Raw genomic sequence first — 25,046 nt, 5'->3', positions numbered from 1 at the left:
AGAGACCTGAATGGGTTCTGTAAAATGAAGGAACTGCATGCTGTGTAGGTTGGCAAACTGAGGAAGTCTTAAGGTGGGTTTAGGAAGAAAAGAGCTGGGATTCCTGAGACCAAGAGAAAGAATAAGAGGATGTCAAAATGGCTGAGTATGAGGGCATAACGACCTGGAAGAATACCAGTAATAAGGTGCCTTTGGATGAGCTTTGCCTTTCGTCGAAGCCAGTGGAGTGTGTGGGTGAGTTCCAGCAGTGCCTTATTCAACCCTGATTACATCTATTATCGTGGGTAATCGAAATTCATCTGCATAGGGGTTCTTTACTTTCACATTATAACCAAAGAATCCATGCAAAAATTGCCTCACTGTAGTCTGAAGAGACTCAAAATATTCAGCGGTTATTGGGTAAGATCTCCCAGGATTTTCTCTGAATAATCACATCAGGTGGTCCAGAGTAGAGCCCTTATAAAATGTTTTCTGAAAATCCCCAGATCTCGTATTGAAATTACAAATCTCTGTTCTGCATTATTTTAGAAAGAACATATCCTAAGTAGCAAAGCTTAAAAAAAAAAAAAATACCTCCCAAATGAATTTTCAAGGTCCGAGGGACAGAACAGAGTATCTAGAACTAGAGTACCTAAATTACCAAAGATGTTTGATAAAAACTGACCTAACTGGTCATGCAATTGAACTTTGTGTTCTGAGACATTAAGCATGTTGCAGAAAATGCTTTCATATAATCTTAAAGATGTCGAACCCATTGTCCTGGAAAAGGCCTTTAGTAATTCTCCGTCAGTCCTAGGAAAAGCAATCTCCCAATTTTGAGAAGGGTCCATCTCAGTGTCTAATGCTCCTCATTATTACAGGACTTCTCATTATGTAAACTTCAGTTCTTCAAATCACAAGTTAAGCCTTATATTTTTTCAGTCTTAACATACCCTCTAAATTTCTTTGTGGATTTTCAAAAATGGCAACTGATGTCGATTATGACTAAGGTTTGTGAAGTCTTTGTACATTGCTTATCTTATTCAATCATACCAACCGTGGGATGCCAGAACTGTTACACCTCAGGCTTACAAGATGCAGGACTGATGATGATGTTCTTTATTCAGAGTCACTCATGTATTAAGTGGTGGAGCTACTTGCTCAAATATTCTAGTATATACGACGAGAGGGGCAGTGGCAGAGAACTTTGGCAAGTGATGTCGCTTCGAGTCCTCTGTTCCCAGGACTTCATTTTACTCTGTTGGCGAACTCCCACCTACATAATGATAGCAACTACTGTTAATTTGCCAGGCACTGTTTTAGGCATTTAATATGCATGTTAACTCATTTAATCTTCACAGAAACCTTAATGTAGATACTATCATTGCCCTCATTTTACAGATGAAGAAACTGAGGCCCAGAATCTGTACCCTTTATTCTTGGCATCATGCTGGCAGCCAGTGGAACCGAAGGAGACTCACTGGGGCTATACCCGGAATAGCAGTATAATGTCTGTGATCCTGGCCTTAAATTTGGTCAATTAATCCGATGATTTATTGACTTTTATTGATTATCCCACATGTCTACATGGCATACAATCAAAAGATTGTTAGGCATTCAGTATCAAGACGAAAGTGAAAAAGTCATGTTCATACTCTGCCCTGTTTATCCTTCAAAATATTCAGAGGACTTCATCAGGCGCTTCTTTGTTCACAGGTATAGAGAAAAAAACGCCTGTGTCGTGGAGCAGTTAACTGCTAATCAACGAGAGTGACATAGCTAAACCCCTGAAATAACTGCACTTGTTCTGCTTTAGCAAAATCATACCTGGAATGACACAAATCAACTAGGGAAGAAACTAGAAAAAAAAAATTCGTGAGGCCTACCACCTAGATGTGCCAATTCTGCCTGTTTTCCCTACTCAGCTTATAAGGCTTGAAGAATCACTTCATTCTTCCTCCTCCCCCTTTGCCTTTCACCACTCTTCCTCCCAAGTATATATATGTGTGGGGGGGTGTACAAAAAAGTATTATTATATTCAAATTTTTTTGGTCTTTTTAGGGCCGCATCTGTGGCCTATGGAGGTTCCCAGGCTAGGGGCTGAATCAGAGCTGCAGCTGCCGGCCTACACCACAGCCACAGCAGTGTGGGATCTGAGCTGCCTCTGTGACTTACACCTCAGGTCACAGCGGTACTGGATCCTTTAACCCACTGAGCGAGCCCAGGGATTGAACCCGCATCCTCATGAATACTAGTCAGGTTCTTAACCTGCTGAATCATGACGGGAACTCCTATTATATTCACAATTTTTACAAGCGAATAAACTTAACCATTCAAAGAAAGGTTGCACGTAAGCCTAAAATCAAATTACCCTTGGGAATTCCTTAAATTGCCTGCAAAATATAATTCAGGGTATCCCTATGTAATATAGCCAGTTTTTCCTCCAGTATTGACACAGATTGTTTCTTCAGTTGGTCATTAGATGAATTAATTGGCTTGCCTTTAGGGGCCATATTAGAGTTTTCCAGAAAAACAGAAACAATGTGTTTGTGTGTGTGTGTGAGAGAGAGAGAGAGAGAGAGAGAAGCTGATCTTCCTGGCAGGAAAAGTAACAAAGAATCATACTACGTTGAGTATTTCTCACAGCCTGATGAAAAGGGAACAGAGGTTCATCTGAAGAATTTGTAGGTGTGTCCCCACAAAGGACCTAGCATTTGCTCAGCAACCACACAGGACCTTTACAGCTAAGAGGAAACAAATATTCCCACCAGCCAAGTAAATAGTCTTTCTCTCCTGTCCTCTCAACCACCTTCCCCACACTGACAAGGAGGGAAAATAGAAGAGAATAGAGGAGAGGCAGAGCTCACCAGCCACTTCCCCCTCGACTGTGGGAACCCAAGCCTGAGGTCAGGCCTGACCTTGCAGAGAGGGAGGAGTGCAGAAGAGGGAAGGAGCTTTGTGTTGGATGTGAGACTAAAGTTTTGATTTGGACTGGGGCTAGTCTTTTGAATCCTAAAATAAGTCATGGGCCTTTTGGAAAATAACTATGTGACCCAAACTCTATGGAATCTATGTTTCTCATGTTGGAGCAAGAAGATCCATCAGAGATTAGGCAGCAGTGTTTGGAGGAAAAATAAAGTCTTTTCCTATTGGTGCCTTATCAGTTTCAGTCCATTCAATAAAATGATGGCATTTGTGGAAGTGAGGTCTGAAGAATATACCGAAGGTCAGAGGTTTGGGAGAGGAACTGACAGTGACTTGTCAGTCTGGTGTATTGGAAGACACCAAACAGGGTCTGAATGCTTTGCAGCCAGTCTGGAGAGTAGGTTTTATCATTTGAATGTACCTTTGGGAAAATTATTTTCCCACCTCTGGGAGGAACCATTCTCCAAAGTTAAGATTAGTTTGGGGAATATTATTAGATTTCCAGATGGGCTGTCTTTGAAAAGTGGTTCTGACACATGGTCTGAGAATTGCTGTGCGGTGATGAAATGCCTGAGGTGTCCAGCTTTGGAGACATTAGTGCCATTCAAGCTAACGGGCCCTCAGAGGCTGGGGCAGAATGCTTGATTGCCTTCGGGGGCTTGCAGTTGAGTAGACAGCTGAGGGACAATGCTAGTTGGTTGGTTAGAGTTCAGGGTCAGGTCTAGCTTCAAACAAAGTAGCCTGATTAAGGCTCTGCAGCCCTTCAGGTTCTCAGTAGATGTGGATTATTGATGGAGCTCCAAATATAATGAGGAAACCAAATGATTTATCTGAAATTGAAGCAGAAGCCCAGCCATCTGGACTCTGCAAATAAGAGTGTGAGGGAAATTGTGTGGTTTGGTCTCTGTGCATCTTAAACAAGTCACAGCAAGGAGATCTGGGTGCCAGATTAGGGCAACTAGAACAGCAAAACTGGTAGATATGGGGCTCTTAGTGAAGCACTACTTTGTCTGGTGACTCAAATTAACTCAAGGGTAATCCCAGCTGCATGTTCAGATATCAGCTGAACAGGGCTTGGGAGGAAGGGAACTGAATAGCTATGGAGTCTCCGTCAGCTGGGTACCTTATACAGCAGGCATAATGGTTTTAAAGCCTTTTAAACACTCTTAACACATAACTAGTGCTTAGATATCTGATAGAGGCCCCATATTGGGAAGAAGGAGTGTGAAAAGAGTGATTTTAAATGGACCAAAGGGACAGCTTAAAAATCTCAGTAAATAAAATGAAGGTATGCCTCTCTGCCCAGCACATAGACTGTTCATTGGCTCCAGGTCTAGTGAAAAGCCAGGAGAATTTTCTGTAAAACCTCCAAACTCAAGCTCTCAGTCACTTATGCAGAAAATCCTACAGAGGAGGAAAATGAGGTTTCCCCAAATCTTCAGATGTGCTCGTTGCTAAGTGTTAAGATAGACCTGAACCTTATCTTTTAAAATTAAACAGTTTTTAATGGAAATAAAGGAAAGCCAGCCCCTCCTCTGGCTTCTGAAGAGGGGCACATTTCCTATTCCTGAACAGTGGCGTTGGGTTAACAGAAGACTCTCAGCTCTCTCACCTGCTGGCCTTTTCACTCCCTCTTCCACAGGGGAAAAGGGGGGACCCAGGGTGATCTATGAGTTCTTAAGAGCCCAGACCTTGGAGGTCAAGCCCCTTTCCATGTCCTCCTTTTGCAACAGAATTGTTGCAGGAAGCATCTTTGTGTGACTGGGTCTGTCTTTTCTTTTTGAAAGAAAAGGCCGAGTTCCCTGTGTGTATTGCCATTATGTGTGACCAGCGAAGGTCTCCCTGGGTGAGTAAGACAACCCATCAATTGGTCAGATACTGCAGGAGCTGAGAACCTTTGGGCACCGCGGGAACTTGAGACACCTCCACTGCCTCCCGGCCCCATAATCCTAAAAATCATAACATGCTTGAGAAAATTTTGAACTTCAACAGGCTAGAATGGGGTTTCGAGCCAATCTCACACTGTTCCTAAAGTGAAGGGAGAACTTGGATAGCTGAAGTGTATATGTGATTTTCTGCAAAATTATCCTTTCAAACAGAATATTTTAGAATGTCTTTGATCGTTTTATGAGGCTAAATCAAGAATAATTATTGAAATATCTTTTGTAGGAATGAGAGCTAATGTGCCACCCTTGATTGCACATTGACATTTGATGAGACTCTGTGCTTTCCTGACATTTGCTTCTCACTGGTTTCCACATGGAAAAAGAGTGTGAAACAGAAGGTCATATACATGTTTGTCATGTTGTAAGTACACGGTTAATGTTTGTGTTGAATTAAATGTCTTTGGGATTTAGATGTTAATACATGACAAAAAATAGATAACCCACAAAGGCATGTGACATAAATTAAGCATTTACATGGGAGAGTGTGGGTCATCATCTGTGATGATATTCATATATGTATAGGTAATATATACGTAGGTATATAGATATATAAAGGAATTCTGTGACATCTGTTGTCAGGCACTTTGTTGGTTTGGTTCAGCCAAAAAGACGTCTGTGGGACTGTTTATTTCTTAGGAGGAACCTCTAATTCAAGTCGTCTGCCTGGAGATGAACTGAGACCCTCACCTTTGGCAGAAAACCAGCAGGCGTCCATTCAGGCTTTCCTCCTACTTTCAGATCTTTATCTTTCTCCTTACACCCCATCCAAGGAATCACTGTAATTGTCCTTCGCAGTGCCAGCTGATATTTTCGGCTTCCTGTCCTTTTGCCCAAGGGAAAAATGCTGATTTCCTCTTTGCTGTTTGGCAAATATCAAAAGAAAAAGACTGGCTACACTATGTATTCCTTTCAGCAGCATGAATGGACATCCTGTGTTTTTCCCCCAATCGGGAGAAGATTTAACTAGCTAAAACTGAATTAGCCTAAGTTTAGAGAGTTTGTTCCTCTTATTTCTCTATTGCTTCTCCTTCATTTGTTCCTTTTTCCCTTCTAAGAATTACAGTCCGAAGGATTTAAGACGTCCGTGGCCTTTATTTATATCTTTGCATATCATGTTGCTCTCTAAGTTTTTTTTCTAGGTTCCAGGAGGATTTTCTGAATTCTCTTTACAGATTTGGTTTTCTACAATAATCTGTCTACTGTTCACTGCCTCCATGGTATTTTTGTTTTCATTCTGTAATCGCGTGTTTTATCTGAAGGCAATCTTTCCTGGTTTCATACTGCTTTGTCTTCCCCTATGCAATGTTCTCTCAAAACTCTTGGAAAATATAAAGTAGAATTTATCTAATGTTTTCTCCAGTTTCCTGGACTGAATCTCTTTCGTTGGGAGAAATGTTATTCCCTGGTCTAGCTGCTTTCTTTGGGATACCGCCTCTTCACCTGTCTGTGAAGTCCTGTTTTCACATCCTAACAGAGCGAGATCTCTACGAAGTTCTCCAGCTGGGATGGGTTTCTGTACAAAGAGTTGATTTCCGACAAGTGGAGTTCGACATTTTTGTAGTTATCTTTTCCTCAGTTGATCTCGTTGGTGAGAAGTAGATACGGAGGGGCCGGAGGCTTGTGAACAGTTTGTTTCTCTGGTGGCGATGGTGTCATGGAGTCAGAGGACTTTCACCTTCCCAGATGATCTCGTCTGCCCTTTCTGAGCCTGTGGCAGCACTTCGCTCTCTCCTCTTAGCCCATCACCTATGCCGGGGGAGAGAGGGGGCACCGGAGCACCCGGGCCTGCGCTTCACAGATTGCCATGCTGTCTCCTCCACCACTGCCCCGCAGGGCCGGGAACTCACCTGCACCTCCACGCTGGGCGTGAGGACTTAGGGACGATCTGCTCAGGGTTCCCATCCGCCTACCTCTTAACTCCTCAACTGGGGTCTTATTCCTGGGGAGAAGAGCAGAAGAGTATTGCCTTTGCCTTCCTCCTATCCATACCACTCCTTTCAGAACGCCCCCAGTTTCTGGCCTGTTGGTGGATTCCTTCTGTTTTCCAGCAATGGTACACCTTTCCTGATTTTTACATTTCTGTGAGCATTTTACTTAACCGGAATGTTTAGTGCATTGTTTCTCCATGGTGAAAAGTTGAAAACTAATAAAAGGTTAACTATCTTATTTATATCCATTAAATATGAGGCCATTGAAATGAGGCCATTTATTTCTAAGGGAAAAAAAGCATGTTACAATATTCATGGCGTAGCATGAATACCATTAAAAATTTTTTGTAAAATTACGTATGAGCAGTGAAAGTCAGAAAATCATTCTAATCTTTGAAATCATTCTAACATTTGAAATTTGAAGGAAATTTTTTATTCCCCCATCCCATGTCCAACGAGAAGTCCAGTATCTGCATCTCCCCCCGTATTTCTGTGAATTGCTGACAATTTGTGTCCGTGCTCCCTTTTGAGTTCTTGCTCCTTTTTAACTCTGTACCTCACCTTGCCTGACCCAAACTTGGCCCCTGCTCCGTTATTCTCCGAAACCATTTCTTCATCCATTCAAACTGTCACGGACACAGTGCTTGTGTTCATAGTAGTTAAGGAGGAGGTCTCCACTCAAATGCAGCTTCTATTCCCACTCGAGATTTGTAGATGTGTCACTGATGACTTGATTGAATGCAGGGGTAGCCATTAGACATCCTTGTTCTTTAAATTTCTCTGGCTGCTTTATCATAGGGCATGCGTTCAAGTCACCTTGCCTCACAGGAGCCATCTTCCTACCAAGCTACTCAGCTTGCACTTTCTCTCTCCATCTCTGTCTGTCTTTATCTCTCTGTTTCTCTCCCATTGAATAGCTGTTTTTTTGTTCTTTTTTTTTTTTTTCAGAGCAGTTAGGTTTTTTAAAATTTCATTTCCTTCTTCGAATCATATGCATGGGAACTCATCTTTTTTCATCCCCAAGTGCTTATTAAGGCTTTTACCTAATCAAATACCATTTCTTTCCTAAAAAGATCTCCAGTATTTGCTTTTAAAGCAATTAACTTGACTGCCTCACTGCATGTATTTATGGGTTTGCAAAAATATGTACTGTAGGGACAGAGTCATCCAAAAGGATGACATTTTCTCTGGGATTAGCGGTGATTTTATTCCTTATTTCATTACTGATAATCTGCTTTTTCTATTTTCCAAAACAAATTTATATTACTGCATCATCTTTAAAAGCAAGCACACAAAATAACTGGAATAAAACTCTCAACCTTTCCAGCTTGTCTAATTAGAAATAGAATGTCATTGATCTCAACTTATCATTTCAGATTCCTAAAGTTTTCTGCTGTGCATCTTCTTTGTAAATTGAAGTCTTTTCCCTACTGTAAAGTTGTAAACTCATTTCAACAAAGTCTGTACATTAACTATAAACACACAATTTGGGTATATACATGTTAACCTATAGAAAAGGCAGACTGAAACAGTGAAGTGGGTTAATTTGGGGGCAAGAATAAGAATTTACTTTAAATCCTCTGTATCGTTTTAAATTTTTGCAGTCAGGTTAATATATCACTGTTATTTGAAAATGGAAAAGAAACATACACAGAAAACATACAACAGGAGCTCCTCTAGAGCCTTGAAAAGTTACTTTGCATTAGTGATTTTGAGGGTTTTGACTATGTTTCGCAGCAGTGCCTTATCACAACTTGATTAATCACGACGTAGTGAAGAGAGACCCTGCTGCTAACTAGTCATACAACCTTAGGCAAGTCGTGTCATCCATCTGCAAAATGAGGGGCTTACATTTTGGTGACTCCATTGACCGTTCCTTTAAAAATCCAGAATGGGAGTTCCCGTTGTGGCTCCTTGGCAACGAACCCGACTAGGATCCATGAGACGCGGGTTCCATCCTTGGCCCTGCTCAGTGGTTAAGGATTGGGCACTGCTGTGAGCTGCGGTGTAGGTTCCAGGCGAGGCTTGGGTCCCGTGTTGCTGTGGCTGCGGCGTTAGGCCGGCAGCTACAGCTCCCATTCGACGCCTATCCTGGGACCTTCCATATGCCATGAGTGTGACACTAAATAGAAAAGGAAGGAAGGAAAGAGAGAGAGAGAGAAAATCCAGAATGAAAGATGAAGAGATCGTGGTAGCGGGTAAAGATGCAAAGGCCTGGTTCTGTGAGTACGAAATGCGGGTTCGTGTCACTGGGAGGAACTGTTGAGGACCCACGGCGGCTTTGCCATCCTGCAGTGTAAGGGGTGCAGAGCTGACGCTATTGCAGCCCTCCTTTGCCAACTGTCTTCTATATAACTTGTGATTTTTTTTTTCTTATGGCAAAAAGTGATAGGATTTTATAGAATGTGTAAATAAGAGATGTGATTTCCAACCAGCTGTGCTGGGCTGCATCTACCCTGTAGAGAGAAGGATGCTGGCATCTGAATGTACAATACTCTCAGTTTGGGGTTATTCCCTGGTAGCAATTGAGTTGCAATTCAAAGCTTCCTTGACAAGATGCCTGGCACTTTGCAACGTCACACCTTTTGCTTCGGACCATTGTGAAAATCGCTGCGTTGCTTTAATCTTTTAAACCATGTCCCTAGTGATATGAAAGAGTGCTACTTCTCTTAAGAGCCCGGACTTGGCACTGAAATATCTGGCCCCTTTTGTGCCCAAACTAAAACTAATATTTATCTAGGGCCATCACTTTTATGAACATAACACAAGACACCCGGCTCAGCTCAGTACAAACGTACATAACTTTAATCTGTAACGGGAATGAGGCTATAAAGGGCTCGTCTCAGTAACAGTCTATTCTTATTTAAAACTATGGAGTGCCTCAAAAATAGTGGAGACAACAGTTTTATAATAATCACTACCTACTATTCTGGCCAACTGAAATTTAAGGACCTTCCACAGGAGTTCCCCAGTGGCTCAGGGGGTTAAGGATCTGGCATTGTCACTTCAGTGGTGGGGGTCGCTGCTGTGGCTTCGATCCCTGGCCCAGGAACTTCCACATGCTATGGGTGTGGCCTAAAAAAACCCCCAGAAAATAACAACAACAACAACAACAACAACAACAAACCCTCCCCCATATTCAGTAATGAAGAGTAAACTCAAGAGAAAAAGATTACACATCTTTTTTGGATCCAGTAGTGTTGCTTTTGCTTCATGCTTGGTTCCTAGGCCAGGTGCCCCTATTGTCTCTTCCGTAGGACACTCACTGTGAGATCTTCAGGACATTTTTTCAAGTCTACTAAATTTATTGTTGCAAGTATGCTCGAAGTATCTAAATCATAATGCCCTCATTCTGTCATGTTTGTTTAAAATGCATATTGGTATGTCAGCTTATTTTATTATTAAAAAACAGATACCTCCCATTTTGCTGTGTCTAATCTAAACAGTCCTTAGCTGTGTCAAGGCAAGAATTAATCAGTTTTATATTTCTTATGTTAATTTCTTTCACTTTCCCAGTTAGTTTCAATGGAAATCTGTTTTATTAACTTAATAACACTTCTATCCTTCTGTGCTAATGGGTTTTTTCATTAAAAATTCAAGGATTTCATATAGGCCTGAATAATAGGAAATAATTGAATGACAGAGCTGATAGATGGGAACTCTCCAGGTGCCCAGCTTCTGTAACCCTTTTGAGTCCCTGAATAGAACTAGCCCTGCCCCGTGTGCCATGATAGCTCAGCAGTGGACAGATCCCGTATCAAAGCGGTCATGTATTCATGACAGAATGAAGACAAACTGGCCATTTCTTTTAAGGCAGAATTTCAAGGGTCTGACCTCTCAAATCTGGGACAATGAGTAACACTTTCTACAGACAGAAACAAAGCAGATGAACCACTATTCCCAAAGGTTAGATGCCACCCATTGAACTACATTCAGCAATCATCACGTACCAGCTGACTCAGAGTCACATTGTTCCTTCTGTTGGGAAAACTTCCACTCCCCCCACCCCATCCATCAATGCTCCAGGCCCTCAGCTAGGAAGGTCTCTGACCTGAGAGAACATGTAATTATAAGCAGGATGCTGACTGAGAGCGGCCTAAGTTGAAGAAAGCTGTAATAGTCTCGATTTTAATAATCAGCCTCCCGAGAAGAACATATAATACAAAGAGAGCTCTACAGGTGGCAGTGAGGGCATGCCTACTTGTCACTGAGGGGTCTAGGAGGTGTTCTTGAAGACTCACGATGCCTTAAAGTGACTGTGAAGGATTCAAGGACACAGGTGAAAGTCAGGAGTTCTGCAGGCGCTACAGTGACCTATTTCTTTTCATTCTAGAAAATTGTAGTAAAATATACATAATAACATAATATTTGCCGTCTTAACAACTTTGGAGTATACATGTCAGTGGCATCGAGTGCATTCACCTTGTTGTGCTGCCATCACCACCATCCATCACAGAATTCTCTTCATCTGACACAACTGAAACTTCCTACCCGTAAAGCCCATTCCCCACTCCCCCTGCCCCAAAGCCCTCGTAACCACCATTCTACGTTGTGACTCTGAATTTGACTATGCACCTCCTGGAAGTGAAATCACACACCTATTGCATGTGGCGTCTGACTCTGTTCACCTAGGATAATGTCCTCGAGGTTCATCCGTGTCGTGGCATGTGTCAGACTGTCCTTCCCTTTCATGCTGAGTAGCACTCCATTGTATGAGAGACCGTAGTTCATTCATCCATTTTATCCATTAATGGACACGTGGGATGCATGGGCGTATTTCTGGATTCATATCAGATGATTCCTGGACACTGGAACTAGGTTGTCAGAATTGTGTGCTAGGAAAAAGTTTCTGGGATAGCATGAAAGTCCTATTCATGACAGTTTAGCTTTCTGAGCAAATAACAAAAGGAACCAAAAAAGCCTCGAGGCATAATTGCTATTTGGTGAGACGCAGTAACACAGCACTTACTTAGTGCATTTTCTGGGTTACTTGTGGTTTTGATTTTATATATATAATATATAAAGTAGCTTTTATATCATAGATATATTATATACTTTTTTCCACAGCTATAATCATTAGTTAAAAAGAAATAAAATTCCAAAGGTACAAGTTCTCTCTTAAAACACCTGACAGACCTAATAACTTCATGGTTTTGATGATGGAAATTCCAGGGTCGCATGGAAGATTGCCGTGTAACTATGTAGGCATTTGGTGTATTATTGGGGAAAAGTGGTGCTCGAAAAGATTACAATGAATATTGCATACACTTGGCCAAACAGCTTATGTTTTAAAGTATTTTTTTTCAGAATGCTCTTTTGGAAACTTTGGAAATACACCAAAAAAGTTCACGGCAGGCTAGTAGCACAGGGATTTTCAGCTTCCTGTAATGTCATGGCCTGGAATTTGATGCCCTTCCTTATTAATCCCTGTGTTGTTTTCTTTCTCTTCTGTATTTCTTTCTCTTCTGTATTTCTCTCTCTCCTTTCAAAGTCTGTTTTACCCCTTTCCATCTTCCTTACCCTTTTTTTTTAGCCTTGCCCTTGCTCGGCCTGCCCCTGACCTCCAGGTGTCTTCATAAGCCTTGTTCATACCGCGGATGGCTCTAGAGAAAGAGCAGATGTCAGTGGATTGCGATATGCAGCTAAAAGAGCCTGAGGCTCCCTCACCCATGCAAGTGGATGCCCTAGAACGTCTTCCGTTCCAATGAAATATTATAGTCAAGGAACACACAGATGGGATGTTCTTGCTAATAAAAGCAAATTTCAAATAGTTATTTTGTTGTTAAGAAGATGAATTGCTAGTTTGGCTCTTTAAGGCATTTACTATACCTGCTAAATAAAGCAAACGGTGGTGATATAAATTCTACCCTATCCAGATATATGTCGAAAAGACACGTGTTTTCAGTGAAGATTTTCCCTGGGTTCTTTTCTCCCTCGAGCCTCCTGGATCTTTGGATTTTCCCATGATCTTAATTGCAGTCTATATTAAATTTTGGATCATTCTGAATCCATGCTGATTTTAATAGCTATGCACTTTGGTTATAGCCAACAGATTCTGTTATATTCATTGAAGCCCTAAGTCACCAAAATACCAGCTGCTCAAAGGAGAGGAAAGGCTTCCACTGGGATCAATCTATCTTTCTAACTCTCTGTCTCTCTCTCTCTCTCCACATATATGGCTTCTTTCCGTGTAAACTGGACAGTCTTAGGCCATGCACTCCTTCTCCTCTCTTGCCCTCACTTTCCCTGTCTCTGTAAGATGAAGTCTAAATGATCTCTAAGACCCCTTCCCACTCTAACATCCTTTATTTCAAAGTCTATGAATAAACATGACACTCCAATCCACACTGCTACTTCTCTTTTTAAAATGACCTATACTCTAGAAAAGAAAGTTTGATGAATGTTGTAAAAATCACTTCCTGGAAATGAGACTAGCCATTTTCATAATGAATATAATTTCATGCACCTAGCTTTTAAAGAAGCAATTTGCTTGCCAGATTGCTAAATTGAAGATTATCATTGTGATGAGGAAATTAATGGTTAACATTTATGGCCATTTACGAAATCCACTCCACATTGATAAGTTCTCGAGCATAGCCCAGAGAATTCCATTAAAGGGTTAGATTTCTCTTGTACAGATGAATATCTTGTTAAAGTACAAGTGAATTGAGATTTAGGGCTACAGCTGATGTATTTAAATGTAAACTTGTCATATGTGAGTATGTACTGAGCATACTGTAAAGCTAGCTGCAAATGTTTCCTTTACTTTTAAAGAATGACATGGAAATTCTACTTCTTAGCAAAAAAAAAAAAAAAAAAAAAAGGTTTATTTAAATGGTCGGTGATGATACCTCCCTAAAATGAAGCACATCTAAAATATATGTTTATTTTTCTGAGTCCAAGCCAACAAAAAGACATGCTTACTTACTTGCTACATCAAGTATGAACCATAGCTTCGTAAGCAGACCAAGATTAATGGCAGGAGTATCCATAACCAAGATATTAACACTATTGATTTGGGAAGACATGTCATGCTTCTGACTTTAGTTTCAAAATATCTCTGAGCAGAAACACCTTTAAACAAATGTGGGCTGCGCCAAGTTATCTCTTCCTCAAGCCTCCACTCATCATTAGAGACTGAAAGCATAGGAAGCTCCAGACACTGGAAAAGAGAATCGCCACGATTGTGGATGGCTCTCACTTGGAGGTCTTCAAAGGGCATCGTTGCCCTGGAAGGAAACACACTGCCCATGGGTGTGAAGTGACACAATAGCTGCCTGATTGACCTTTCTTGTAAGTCATAACACTGCTCTTGACTTAAAATGCAACACCAATGGGAGCATTTTGAAAATGCATCTTTGTATTGCGGGAGTCGGGCTTGTGGGTAAATACTGATGTATGTAGTAGCATCTCTGGGCTGAGATTTGAAGGACGGAGAGTTTTTATATTTATTTTATCTGTCTTCTTTCCTATTCTCTCTCTTACATAGATATTAAATGTTCAAAAGAAACAAAAATGCATAAAATGTGACTTTGTAGCCTAAAAGAAAGGATGAGAGATGAAAGGGGGAAAAGTATAGAAACAAAATGATCTAGTTCTGAACTAAAATCACGGACTATTGCACAGTAAAGGAAACCATAAGTAAAAGACAGCTTACAGAATGGGAGAAAATAGTTTCAAATGATGCAACTGACAGGGGCTTAATCTTTAAAATATACAACTTAAACAACTCAACAGCCAAAAAACCAACAACCCAGTTGAAAAATGGGCAGAAGACCTGGATAGAAATACCTCCAAAGAAGATACACAGATGGCCAACAAGCACATGAAAAAATGCTCAACATTCCTGATTATTAGAGAAATGCAAATCAAAACTACCATGAGGTACCACCCCACACCATTCAGAATGGCCATCACTAACAAATCCACAAATAACAAATGCTGAAGAGGGTGTGGAGAAAAGAGAACCCTCCTATACTGTTGGTGGGAATGTCAATTGGTACAACCACTATGGAAAACAGTATGGAGGTACCTCAGAAAACTAAATATAGAAGTTACATATGCTCCAGCAATTCCACTCCTGGGCATATATCCAGACAAAACTTTTGTTCAAAAAGATAGATGCACCCCTGTGTTCATTGCAGCACTATTTTCAATAGCCAAAACATGGAAACAACCTAAATGTCCATTAACAGATGAATGGATTAAGAAGATGTGGTATATATATACACAATGGAATACTACTCAGCCATAAAAAGAACAAAATCATGCCATTTGCCGCAACATGGATGGAACCAGAGACTGTCATGCTAAGTGAAGTGAGTCAGAAAGAGGAACACAAATACCATATGATTTCACTTATATCTGGAATCTAATATATGGCACAAATGAACCTATTTACAGAAAAATTCATGGATTTGGAGAACAGACTTGTGGTTGCCAAGAGGGAAGGGGAGGGAGTGGCATGGACAGGGAGTCTGGGGTTCATAGATGCAAACTATTGCCTTTGGAATGGATTAGCAATGAGATCCTGCTGTATAGCACTGGGAACTCTATCTAGTCACTAGCGATGGAGCCTGATGGAGGATAATGTGAGAAAAAGAATGTAGGTATATATGTGTGTGTGAGTGGGTCACTTTGCTGTACAGTAGACATTGACAGAATACTGTAAACCTACTATAATGGAAAAAATAAAATATTAAATAAAAAATAAATAAAATTGCAAACGATTGTATTCTACACTTGTACTAAGGATGTAGCCACGAAATTATGTCTGAGCCATGAAGAAAAGGAAGCTACAGTGTCTGGAAGTACAAATAGATCAGTGATACAATGGATGTGTAAGTATTCTCAGTAGAGGGGCTAACACTGTCTCTATGTAGAACGATGACTTTCATTGGGTTGCTTAACACGATTTTTTTTTTCTTGCTGAGCCCGTGGCATGCCGAAGCTCCCAGGCCAGGGATCGAACCTGTGCCACAGCTGTAACTAGAGCCACAGCAGTGACAACACTGGATCCTTAACCCATTGAGCCATGAGGGAACTTCTAGTTCCAAGTACTTTATATGCATGATCTCCCTTGATTATCACATCAACTAATATTATACCCATTTTCCATACAGAGAGCCTGAGGATCAGAGAAGTTAAGAAATTTGCCCAACATTGTGCAACTAGAAAATGATGACATCAGGATTTAAAGCCAGCTGCTCTCACTCCAGATTTCAGATTTTTAACCACCATAATATATCGCCTCCTCAAGAGACAGCTTTTCTCATTATTCCAGAATGGTATCTCAAAAAGGAGCAGAGGGCACTAGACAGCAAAGCATCTCATAAAGCCAACTCAGCTCTGGTGCTGACCTTGGCTTATCTAAGTGAAATAACCTGGGGACTCCCAAAGGCCTCAATCCACCTTGGCCTGGCAGGCAGGGAAAAGAGAGCCGTAGTTGAAATCTGGTGACCTAGATCGGAGTTTTTTTGATGCCACCTTGAGTAAATTTCTCGTCGTCTTTGGCTCAGTTTCCCCAGCTACACAGTGAGCACGGGGGAAAGCTGAAGATCAATGACCAAACCACACCTATAAGTGCATTTGGAGGTTGCAAGCAGATCTAGCCATGTTGGGAATCCGGACAAGCAGCAAGGAATAAGGATAAGGCCACTGATTTTGCAGCCATGTGTGCTCGCCAGAAGTCCCAGATTTGTGACTTAGCAGCGGTGTCACCTTGGGCAAATTTATTTGACTTCCCTGAGCTTCCATTTCTGCAACTGGTGCATAGCGACCGATACTGCCGGGCTCCTGGGGTTTACTCGTGTGGTGCTGTCGTTAACATTTACTGTGTCCTTTCTACCTGCCAGGTGCTGGTCTAAGTGCTTCACATGTGCGGTTTCATTTCATCTTGACCAGAACCCAAAGAACGTGTCCGAGTCAGCCAGCTAGTAAGTAGCGGGCATGATTTCAAAGGACACACCGTCTCTGAAAGAAGGCAGGTGCACCAGGATTACTCGTTCCCCTCTCCCTTCTTTTCGCTTAGCCTGGACAATAGCTCCAAATGGACAGAAGCTACTAAATTGCCTCTTTACAAGCTAAGTCCATTAAATCCTCTCCATTATGAAAATGGTTTCGCTATTTCCAGAAAGTGCTTTTTACAAGATTCATTAAACTCCCTTTCCCTGTGTACATGTCATTTTATGAGGGTGGCAGAAATATAGATATTAGTGCCATGGGTTTTCATAGACTCATAGAATAACAACGTTAGAGCTATAGAGGCCCTAAGGCATCGTTTAGTCTATCCCTCTCGTTTTACACATGGGGAAACTGAGGCTCAGAGGGGATAAGTGATTTAACCATGGAAACCCACCAAGCTTGGGACTAAATCAGAATGAAAGCCCAAGTTCTCAGTCGCTTGTCAATTCTCATTTTGTTGTACTACTCACTAACAATCAGCAAGCCACCTTGCAAGCGGGTACCACTAATGATTCATTCATTCATTTATTCAAGAGATACTTATCGAGCACTTCCCACGTGCCAAGCACCATGCAAAGTCCTGGGGTGAGAGGAAATAAGCTGTGCTTGGCTCCAACAACCCATGGTCACTCCTGCTGAAACAGGTAGGAAAGTGGGCGAGAGCAAGGAGAACCCTGTTGACTCTGGTCTCACTGTAGAATTACTTTGGGATCTTTGAAAAATGAGAATGCCAGAAAGGTCTAGGGACCCATGCTAGACGAGTTGAATAGAATCTCTGCAGGTAGGGGCTGGGCATCTGTGGTGCCGCAGCAATTGTAATGCGCCCCTAAATTTGGCAGCCACCGCTCTGAGTGCATGTTCTGGCAGTGATGGAGAAGAGAAGAGAAAGGAGAGTCCTTATGCAAAATGCTAAGGCTTAGCAGGAAAATGCCCCTGCGAGTTAAAACCGAACTGGAGAGTCCAAAGCCGTAGAAACAACCAGAATATATTAAAGTAGAGCTCATGGCTTTGCACCCTCAGGGGTGGGTCAAGCCACACAGCCTCATACTGGTTGCTTTCTCAGGCCTTCTACGGAGCAATGTCTTTAAATTTAGGAATCAACAGTTGGGTGCCAAGCACCACTCCAGGCACTTTCATTCACACGAGGGCAGTCACGCGGCAGCTCACTGTGAAGTAGGTGCTGTCATCACGAGCATTTTCTACTTGAGGACACTGGACTCAAGGAGATAAACTTGCTCAAGATCCCAGAGCAAGTGGCAGAGACAAGGTTTAAATGGATGCTTTCTGACTTTGAGACCCTTTCCGCCGTATTGTGCTATGAAGGAAAAGCCCTTTCGTGAAATAAATAAGGTGTGCCATTTGGTCCTCTGGGATTGAAATTACACAGTCAGGATGCGATCAATAGCATGTTAGACTGGCCTCCCCCACCCGGATTCGTTCTCCCTCATCTTCCCGGCCCCCTCCCAGTACAGTCTGCCTGCCCTGCCAGCCAAAGGCAGACACTTGCCATTCAACCCACCCTCTTCCAGGAGGCACGAACGCGTCATCTCCTGTGACTTTGAAATCACTTCTCATAATGAGTTTTGCCAGAGAGCAGGCACAAAGAATTGTGTCTTATTCTTAGCACACATTCTCAGCAAGCCTTTTAATGACTCCCGTGGAACCAGTTCCATGCACGCTGTGTTTCTGTCTATACTGAACATTAGCAAGCACAAACAAACAGTTCTGTACAATGGTTGGAAATTAGCAAGACAATGTTGAGCACATTTCTGCTCTTTTGTTGTTGAAAACTAAAAGATGTATTTACTCTCTTCTGAAGTAACCAAAATTTTCAGACTGTGCTGTGCTCGTCCGTTTTGGCTGCAGCTAAGATCGAAAGGAAAGCACACCAGTTGACCTACTATGCACTGTGCACATACTATGGAGCCTTGAGCCCTGGTCTGCGCATCTTTTCATCCACTTCTTGGAGGTGGTAGGAAGAATGATGGAAGTATTTTTATTTCATCTGTTGGCAGCCCATTCCCACGTCCAATGTGCTCACGAGAAGTCTCTGCAATGAGAAGCCAGCATAGGGTGTCAGAAGAAATAAAAGGCAAATCAAATGTAATCTTGGGATTTTTATGGGTACTGCAAGGGAAACGTAAATGTCACAATGTTGCCGGCAAGATGCTACCACTTGTGTGCCAGCTTCCCTTTCCAGTATGACTTAGCCACAAAGTGCAGTAGCCACTGAATGAGAAGCTTTTTAGAATAAAAATGCATTCACACACACAGTGGCTCTCAAGACATTCACAACCAAGCAAAGACAGACTCTTGCACTATGCATGGTTTTTAAGGCACTGTTGACGGGGGAGCAGAGGCATATGTGAAGTCTGCCACATCCCCCAAAGGCAGTCATGCTTAGGTGGGGGCTAGGGTAGATGACATGTAATCATAAACATAAAATAAACGTGGGAGTTCCCGTTGTGGCATAGCAAAAATGAATCCAACTAGTATCCATGGGGATGTGGGTTGGATCCCTGGCCTCACTCAGTGGGTTAAGGATCCGGCATTGCCATGAGCTGTGGTATAGGTCGCAGACAAGGCTCAGATCTGGTGTTACAGTGGTGTAGGCCAGCAGCTGCAGCTCCAATTTGACCCCTAGCCTGGGAACTTCCATGTGCCGCAGGTGTGGCCCTAAAAACCAAAAAAAAAAAAAAAAAAGATAAACTTATTAGAACAAACAATCTCCATCATTTCATGCTACTCCTTGATAGAAGAAGGCCACATGCTCAGGTTGCCAGAGCACATTACAGAGTCAAATGGACCTCCCAACCTCTCACCAAAGCCTGGGCAGGTAAGGGATGATTTTTGTGTCTCACAGAATAATGTTGTTTCCTTTCACTTTCCTAGTGACTGGTTTTAATATTCTGCTCACGGATTTCCAACATCCTCTAATATGTGGCCTTTTCAAGCTTCGTGTTGATACAAGCACTTTTAAAAAGTGCTTGGGGAGAGCAGGACAAGGGCGCTATGCAGGTTGCCAAAAACTCTTCCCAAGAAACTAAAAAATGGGGTGCATTTTCCCAAAATGCTACAGTAGCCATGCTCTGCTGCTGCCACGGAGTAGCCGGGGTAGCTGAGCTGCTGCACGGCTTCCACTGGGAAGCTGCTGTCAGGCCCTTTGCAGGAGAACAGCTCTCCAGGTGGCCTCTTGAAGGAGGTTCTCCCTCGATCGCGGATGTCACCCCGAGCAAGACGAGAATCAGAGCAGCGACCCTGGGTGCCAGGCCCAGCCCATGGGAGCCTGGTCTCTGCGGACACGGTCGGGCGCCCGCTCCTGCGCCCTGCGAGGCGGCCACTCAGGCTCCCAGCGCCGCCAGAATACTTGCTGGGCATCAAAGGCTGCCAGGCCAGGGCTGAGTGCCATGGGGCAAAGGGAGAGAAATGAACCAGTGAAGGGAATTTCTCTCCTCTTTTCTCAGAAACTCCAACTAAAAATAAAACACGGGACACTGTGAACGACTGAAAATACAAGCCAGCACAGGGCGAGCACACCCACAGCGGCACATACACACTCACGTGCACACTCACTCAGGGTGGGTGCCAACACGGCCTGACTTCATACACGCAGAGACTGCCAGTACCATAGGCTGCAGACTGTGCCGTAGAATTGTGGTCATTTTGACTTGTGTTAAGATGGGCCTACGTTCATAATGCAGCAAACGAATAAAACACACCGAGTTGCTCGAGAGCTTTGCTTCGCCATCCAGCCTCGGCAAGAACAGATCGCGTTGGAAGAGAACTCACCTTTGCACGTTAATATTAATACAGAAAGAGGAAGAAAGGAAATAACGGCAGCAATTAGGATCATGCTGCACAGAGGAAACAGAAAGAGGCGAACGCTGCCATAAGCAGAGTCCCGGAGGAAAGCAGGTGTCAATTGACCAGATAAGATCCATCACCAGACTTGAGAACCTTCTTCCCCTTCCTCTGGAATGTCAGGAGTCTTGTGAGTGGCCATGTGATTGCAGAGGTTAAAGGTTCCCAGACTTACAGAAACTGAAGGCTGGAATCACTTTCCTATGTGCGCACCCTCTCCTGGAGGTCAGACGGCCCCGCTGTGGTTAGTGTGGCATTCGCTATGTTTATGCAACACGGCACAGACTGAGCCTTTCCCGCTGGACATCTGAGTTCAGGAGAGGCTGTCTGTGGCTGTGATTTGTGAATGGCCCTGTCCACCAGGGTGCTTCTCACGCATACGCCGCATTCATCGCCCTCTTCACGTTACTGCCCTTGAAACATACTTAGAATTCTGGAACCTGAGAGCCGGAAGGGGGCCTTGGAGAGCAGTGGGTCCACCCTCCTCTTTTCGCACTCACAACTGATAACTGCATTCCAGTTTGTCACCAGCATTGCTTCTGGCATGACCAGGGCTGCTAACACTGGGAAAAGGGTGGCTGTTCCTCTTCCCCGCATTCTCAGCAAGGCCAAGGTCGTAGTCACCCCTCCCCCCGCCAGCCTCACACACAGTTTTCACTGTTTGCTTTCTGCTGCTGTGTGAGGCAGCGTACAAAGCAACAGCCCTTTGTTGCTGAGGGCAGAACAAAACCCAGGCCTCCCAGCAGTGGAGAGATTTATAAGAGCTCAAGGAAGGTCAAAAGGGTAAATTACCCTGCGACTTGGATGCAATCAGCATCTTTGTAGCATATACCACAGGATGAGGCTGATTACTAGGAAGGCAAAGGTGGGAAAGAAGGAGCATAAATAATCACAGAAAATGAAGCTTGAACAAGCTATGGTCCTCATCATTTTTTCAGTCTTTGCACAGCATTCTGCCAAATCTTTTTTGGAAAAGCATTTAGGAAGAACGAACACTAAAGATTCTTTCCGGATTTACTTAACAGCAGGAACAGGAAATAACTTGATATTGTGTGGGATTGTCTCTATTTTTAGTCAAGAAAGAATATGCCCATAAATCGGATAGAATGGTCCAGAATTGAGAGCTAGGATTATTGAGGAAGCACTTTCGTTTGGAAGAAGCAGCAAAGACTTCATGGTGGAGGCGGCCCTTTCACATCTCTTTCTCGTCTTTTTGCTGCATTCTTTATTGCTCCCTTTCACAGATTTCTGAAAGAAGATGAGTGTATTTAGGTAAAATTAGAATACGCATACCTTGAATTCTCGTGCTCTCTCCTGTATATCCTGCACAGAAACCTGAAGTGCCCATTGCATCCTGGGAACTTTCGGCTCCAGGTAACCCCGCCAAAGCCCTCAGTGCGTGGCGCCGCAAATGCTTTCTAGAACACAGTAAGCTCCACGAGGGCAGAAACTGTTGCTTGCCACCGTGTGCCCAACACAGAGGAAGTGCCCACTCTGTGCAATGAATGAATGATTGCGGCACCAGCTCTTTGGGGAGCTCTGTGGATGGGATTTCAAATGGAACTGAGAAGACTGTTCCGGGGCAGTGTTTTGCCACATCCCCTTGACCTTTAGACGTGCCATTGCCCATCCGCCTCATCCTTGCAGGACTCCGGTACCTAGCATGGGGCAGACACTTGAATATTGGTGTAATGGCGTAATGAAGGTGTCGTGGAAATCATTTGGTAAAGCAGTCGTAGTAGGTCTAGAGGTTTTAGGATAGCACCTTGCAACACGAAAATATGCAAGCCGGGAGTTCCCATTATGGTGCCGCAGAAACCAATCTGACTGGTAATACGTGAGGATGAGGGTTCCATCCCTGGTCTCACTCAGTGGGTCAGGGATTCGTCGTTCCTGTGAGCTCTGGTGTAGGTCACAGATGCGGCTTGGATCTGGTGTTGCTGTGGCTGTGGTGTAGGCCAGCAACCGCAGTTCCGATGTGACCCCTATCCTGGGAACGTCCATATGCCCTGGATGCGGCCCTAAAATGCAAAAAAAAAAAAAAAAAAAAAGAAGAAGCAGCAACCCCCCCCCCCCCCCAGCTTTTAAGGCCACACCTGCTCCATATGGAAGTTCCTGGGCTAGGGGTCATATCGGAACTGCAGCTGCCAGCCTACACCACAGCCACAGCAACGCGGGATCCGAGCTGCGTCTGCGACCTACACCACAGCTCACGGCAACGCCGGATCCTTAACCCACTGAGTGAGGCCAGGGATCGAACTGGCATCCTCATGGATACTAATCAGCATCCTCATGGATACTAACTGGGTTCTTAACCCCCCGGGCCATAACAGGAACTCCCGCAAGCCCTTTTAAGGAACAAAATTGAGGAAGAATCAAATGTAAGTAATAACTGAATTATAATTCTCTGTTTGAATGCTTTCCAACAGTCGCTGTGTGTAAGACATGACTGACAACCAAATTATATTGACCTTCCTCCTAAAACGAATCCCACTTTCGTTGGGAACCCTGTCCCACATGTGACAGGGTTCCCACAGTCCATATAGAATTTATTTGCTCATACGGTCACCACACACATGTCCAGAAAAAAAATAGATACCAGTTAATAATGTTCATGATGTGGAGAAATATTCATTGATTAGGGTATTTATAGATGTTTCCGTAGGAAGTATAGCCATTTATTTGAAGCAAGTTAGTTATGTATAAAAAAAGCCTTCAGCGCATGTGAAGAAGTAAAAACGTCTATGCTTCTCATGGGTATTTTGGAATTGCACACAACAAGGATATGGGCTTAGTAAATGCTTTTTATGCCAAGACTTTATTCATTATACAAAGCTTTAGTTAAACACGTGTGAACACCCTGCGTGATCACGTAAACATACAAGATTCTAGAAAGATTTGCCCCCTCCATTTTTCGCCCCTTGCAAAGATAGCTCATGGTAGGTCCTCCAATTCCTTGCCGCCTTTCCTCATTGGGACTCCCAGGCCTCTTGTTTCAGTTGCTTCAGCTCCTGTTTTGACTTCCAGATTGTTTTTCCACATCTGGTTTCTCCCCACTCTAGTTAATGAGTCAAGGCATCAAAGAGATTTCTCTCAAAACAGATTTAATCTTGTTGCTACCCTGCTGAAACCCGCAATGCCGTCAGGCTCCTTAGCCTGAGTTCAAGGGCCTTCGTCAGCCGACTGCAGCCTGTCTTAGCCCCATCCTTGCCATCCTCCCTTTGCAGGCTAGCCTGCAATTAGTCACACCAGATGTCTCACCTCGACCAGAACAGGTGATGCACTTGCATCTGTGCCTTTAAATATCTGTTCCTTCTTTCACCTTTTGCAGCTAACACGATTCTACTCCCCTTTCTAGGTCCAGCTCTGGGGTCACTTTTGCTAGATCTCCCACCCAGACCGAGTTAGCAGCGGCCTCCTCTCTGCCCTTCATGAGCTCAGTGTATCCTTCTATCGTGGTGTTTACGACTCTGCATTAGCATTCGTTTTATGCATGACTTTCTGCCCCACTTGATTGGGAACTCCTGGAGGATTAGAGCTGGCGTTTCTAGCAGTGTTTAATAAATGTTTGTTACATGAATGAATGAATGAGTTAATGAGTTCATTATTTCCCCCTGCTATGGACATTAGTCAGCATTCAAAACAGTCCCTTTCCATTTGGAGGTCTCTTTATTTCCATACGGTATAATGAGGCCTCTTAGGTTTACCAGAGGTCTGGGAAAAGGAAATGTAATAAGTGGGAAGTGTTTTTAAGTGGGCGTGTGTGGGCATTAGCTTAAACCTTTTAAAGACAGAAGTTACACGCTGGAAAATATCATGAAAGAGAATGTTGAAAAAAAAAATGGCTTGTTGAATAGTAGCTAGGAGTGAAAAGTTCTGTTCTTTGAACCTGGGAGTGAAAAGGTGATAACCCATATTTCAGGCCTCTCCCCTACTTGCTCTTTCCAAGTTCTTTCATCGAGACGTCTGGTCTCTGAAAAGTGAAAAGGAAATCTTTTCCTATTAATTGTTCTTGATTTTCATAATTTTATGAAGATGAGGTAAAATTTACAAATGTGGTAGCATGGTTTCAAATATAAATTGCTGGCTGCAGGTGACAATTATTTGCTCAGTTTACAAAACTGTGGAAATTTCTTCATCCAAAAAAATTTTTTTGATGGTCTTGGTGGGTGGTCTTCTGCGGGGAGGGAGAAAAGGGTTCCTTGGCAAGTCTTGGGACCCAGCGTGATGGCTGCAGGTCCAGAGGAAGCTGCTCCCCGCCTGCCCCAGCCTGAGATGCAGGGGGCACCGCCGCTCCTTCCTGCCTGGCCTGCATGGTTCCTTCTCTGCCTTCTCAGCAGTGTTCTTTGTATACTGAGCTCCGTCACACCCGCATCAGAAAGAAAGACTATTTAGTGACATGAGACCATCCTAGAAATTACATGTGTTCGTTGATAAGTACATC

The 25,046-nt window shown here is 43.2% G+C and overlaps 1 long non-coding RNA gene across 1 annotated transcript in view; it reads right to left on the bottom strand.

Annotated features, from left to right (window-relative positions):
* Nucleotides 1-15,692: 15,692 nt before the first annotated feature.
* The window catches only part of LOC110257660 (uncharacterized), a 283,513-nt gene continuing 274,159 nt past the window's right edge, over nt 15,693-25,046 (bottom strand). The window contains exon 4 of the long non-coding RNA XR_002340574.2: nt 15,693-18,791. This is a non-coding gene — a long non-coding RNA (uncharacterized LOC110257660). The remainder of the gene's footprint in view (nt 18,792-25,046) is intronic.

The sequence above is a fragment of the Sus scrofa genome, chromosome X (genome assembly GCF_054392235.1).
Source record: "Sus scrofa isolate SSC_HxYL_T2T_F1_AM1 chromosome X, Sscrofa_HxYL_maternal_Yorkshire_Landrace_v2.0, whole genome shotgun sequence".
Taxonomy (NCBI): domain Eukaryota; kingdom Metazoa; phylum Chordata; class Mammalia; order Artiodactyla; family Suidae; genus Sus; species Sus scrofa.
The sequence above is the reverse complement of the archived record's forward strand: the minus strand, read 5'-3'. Positions and strand labels throughout refer to the sequence as shown.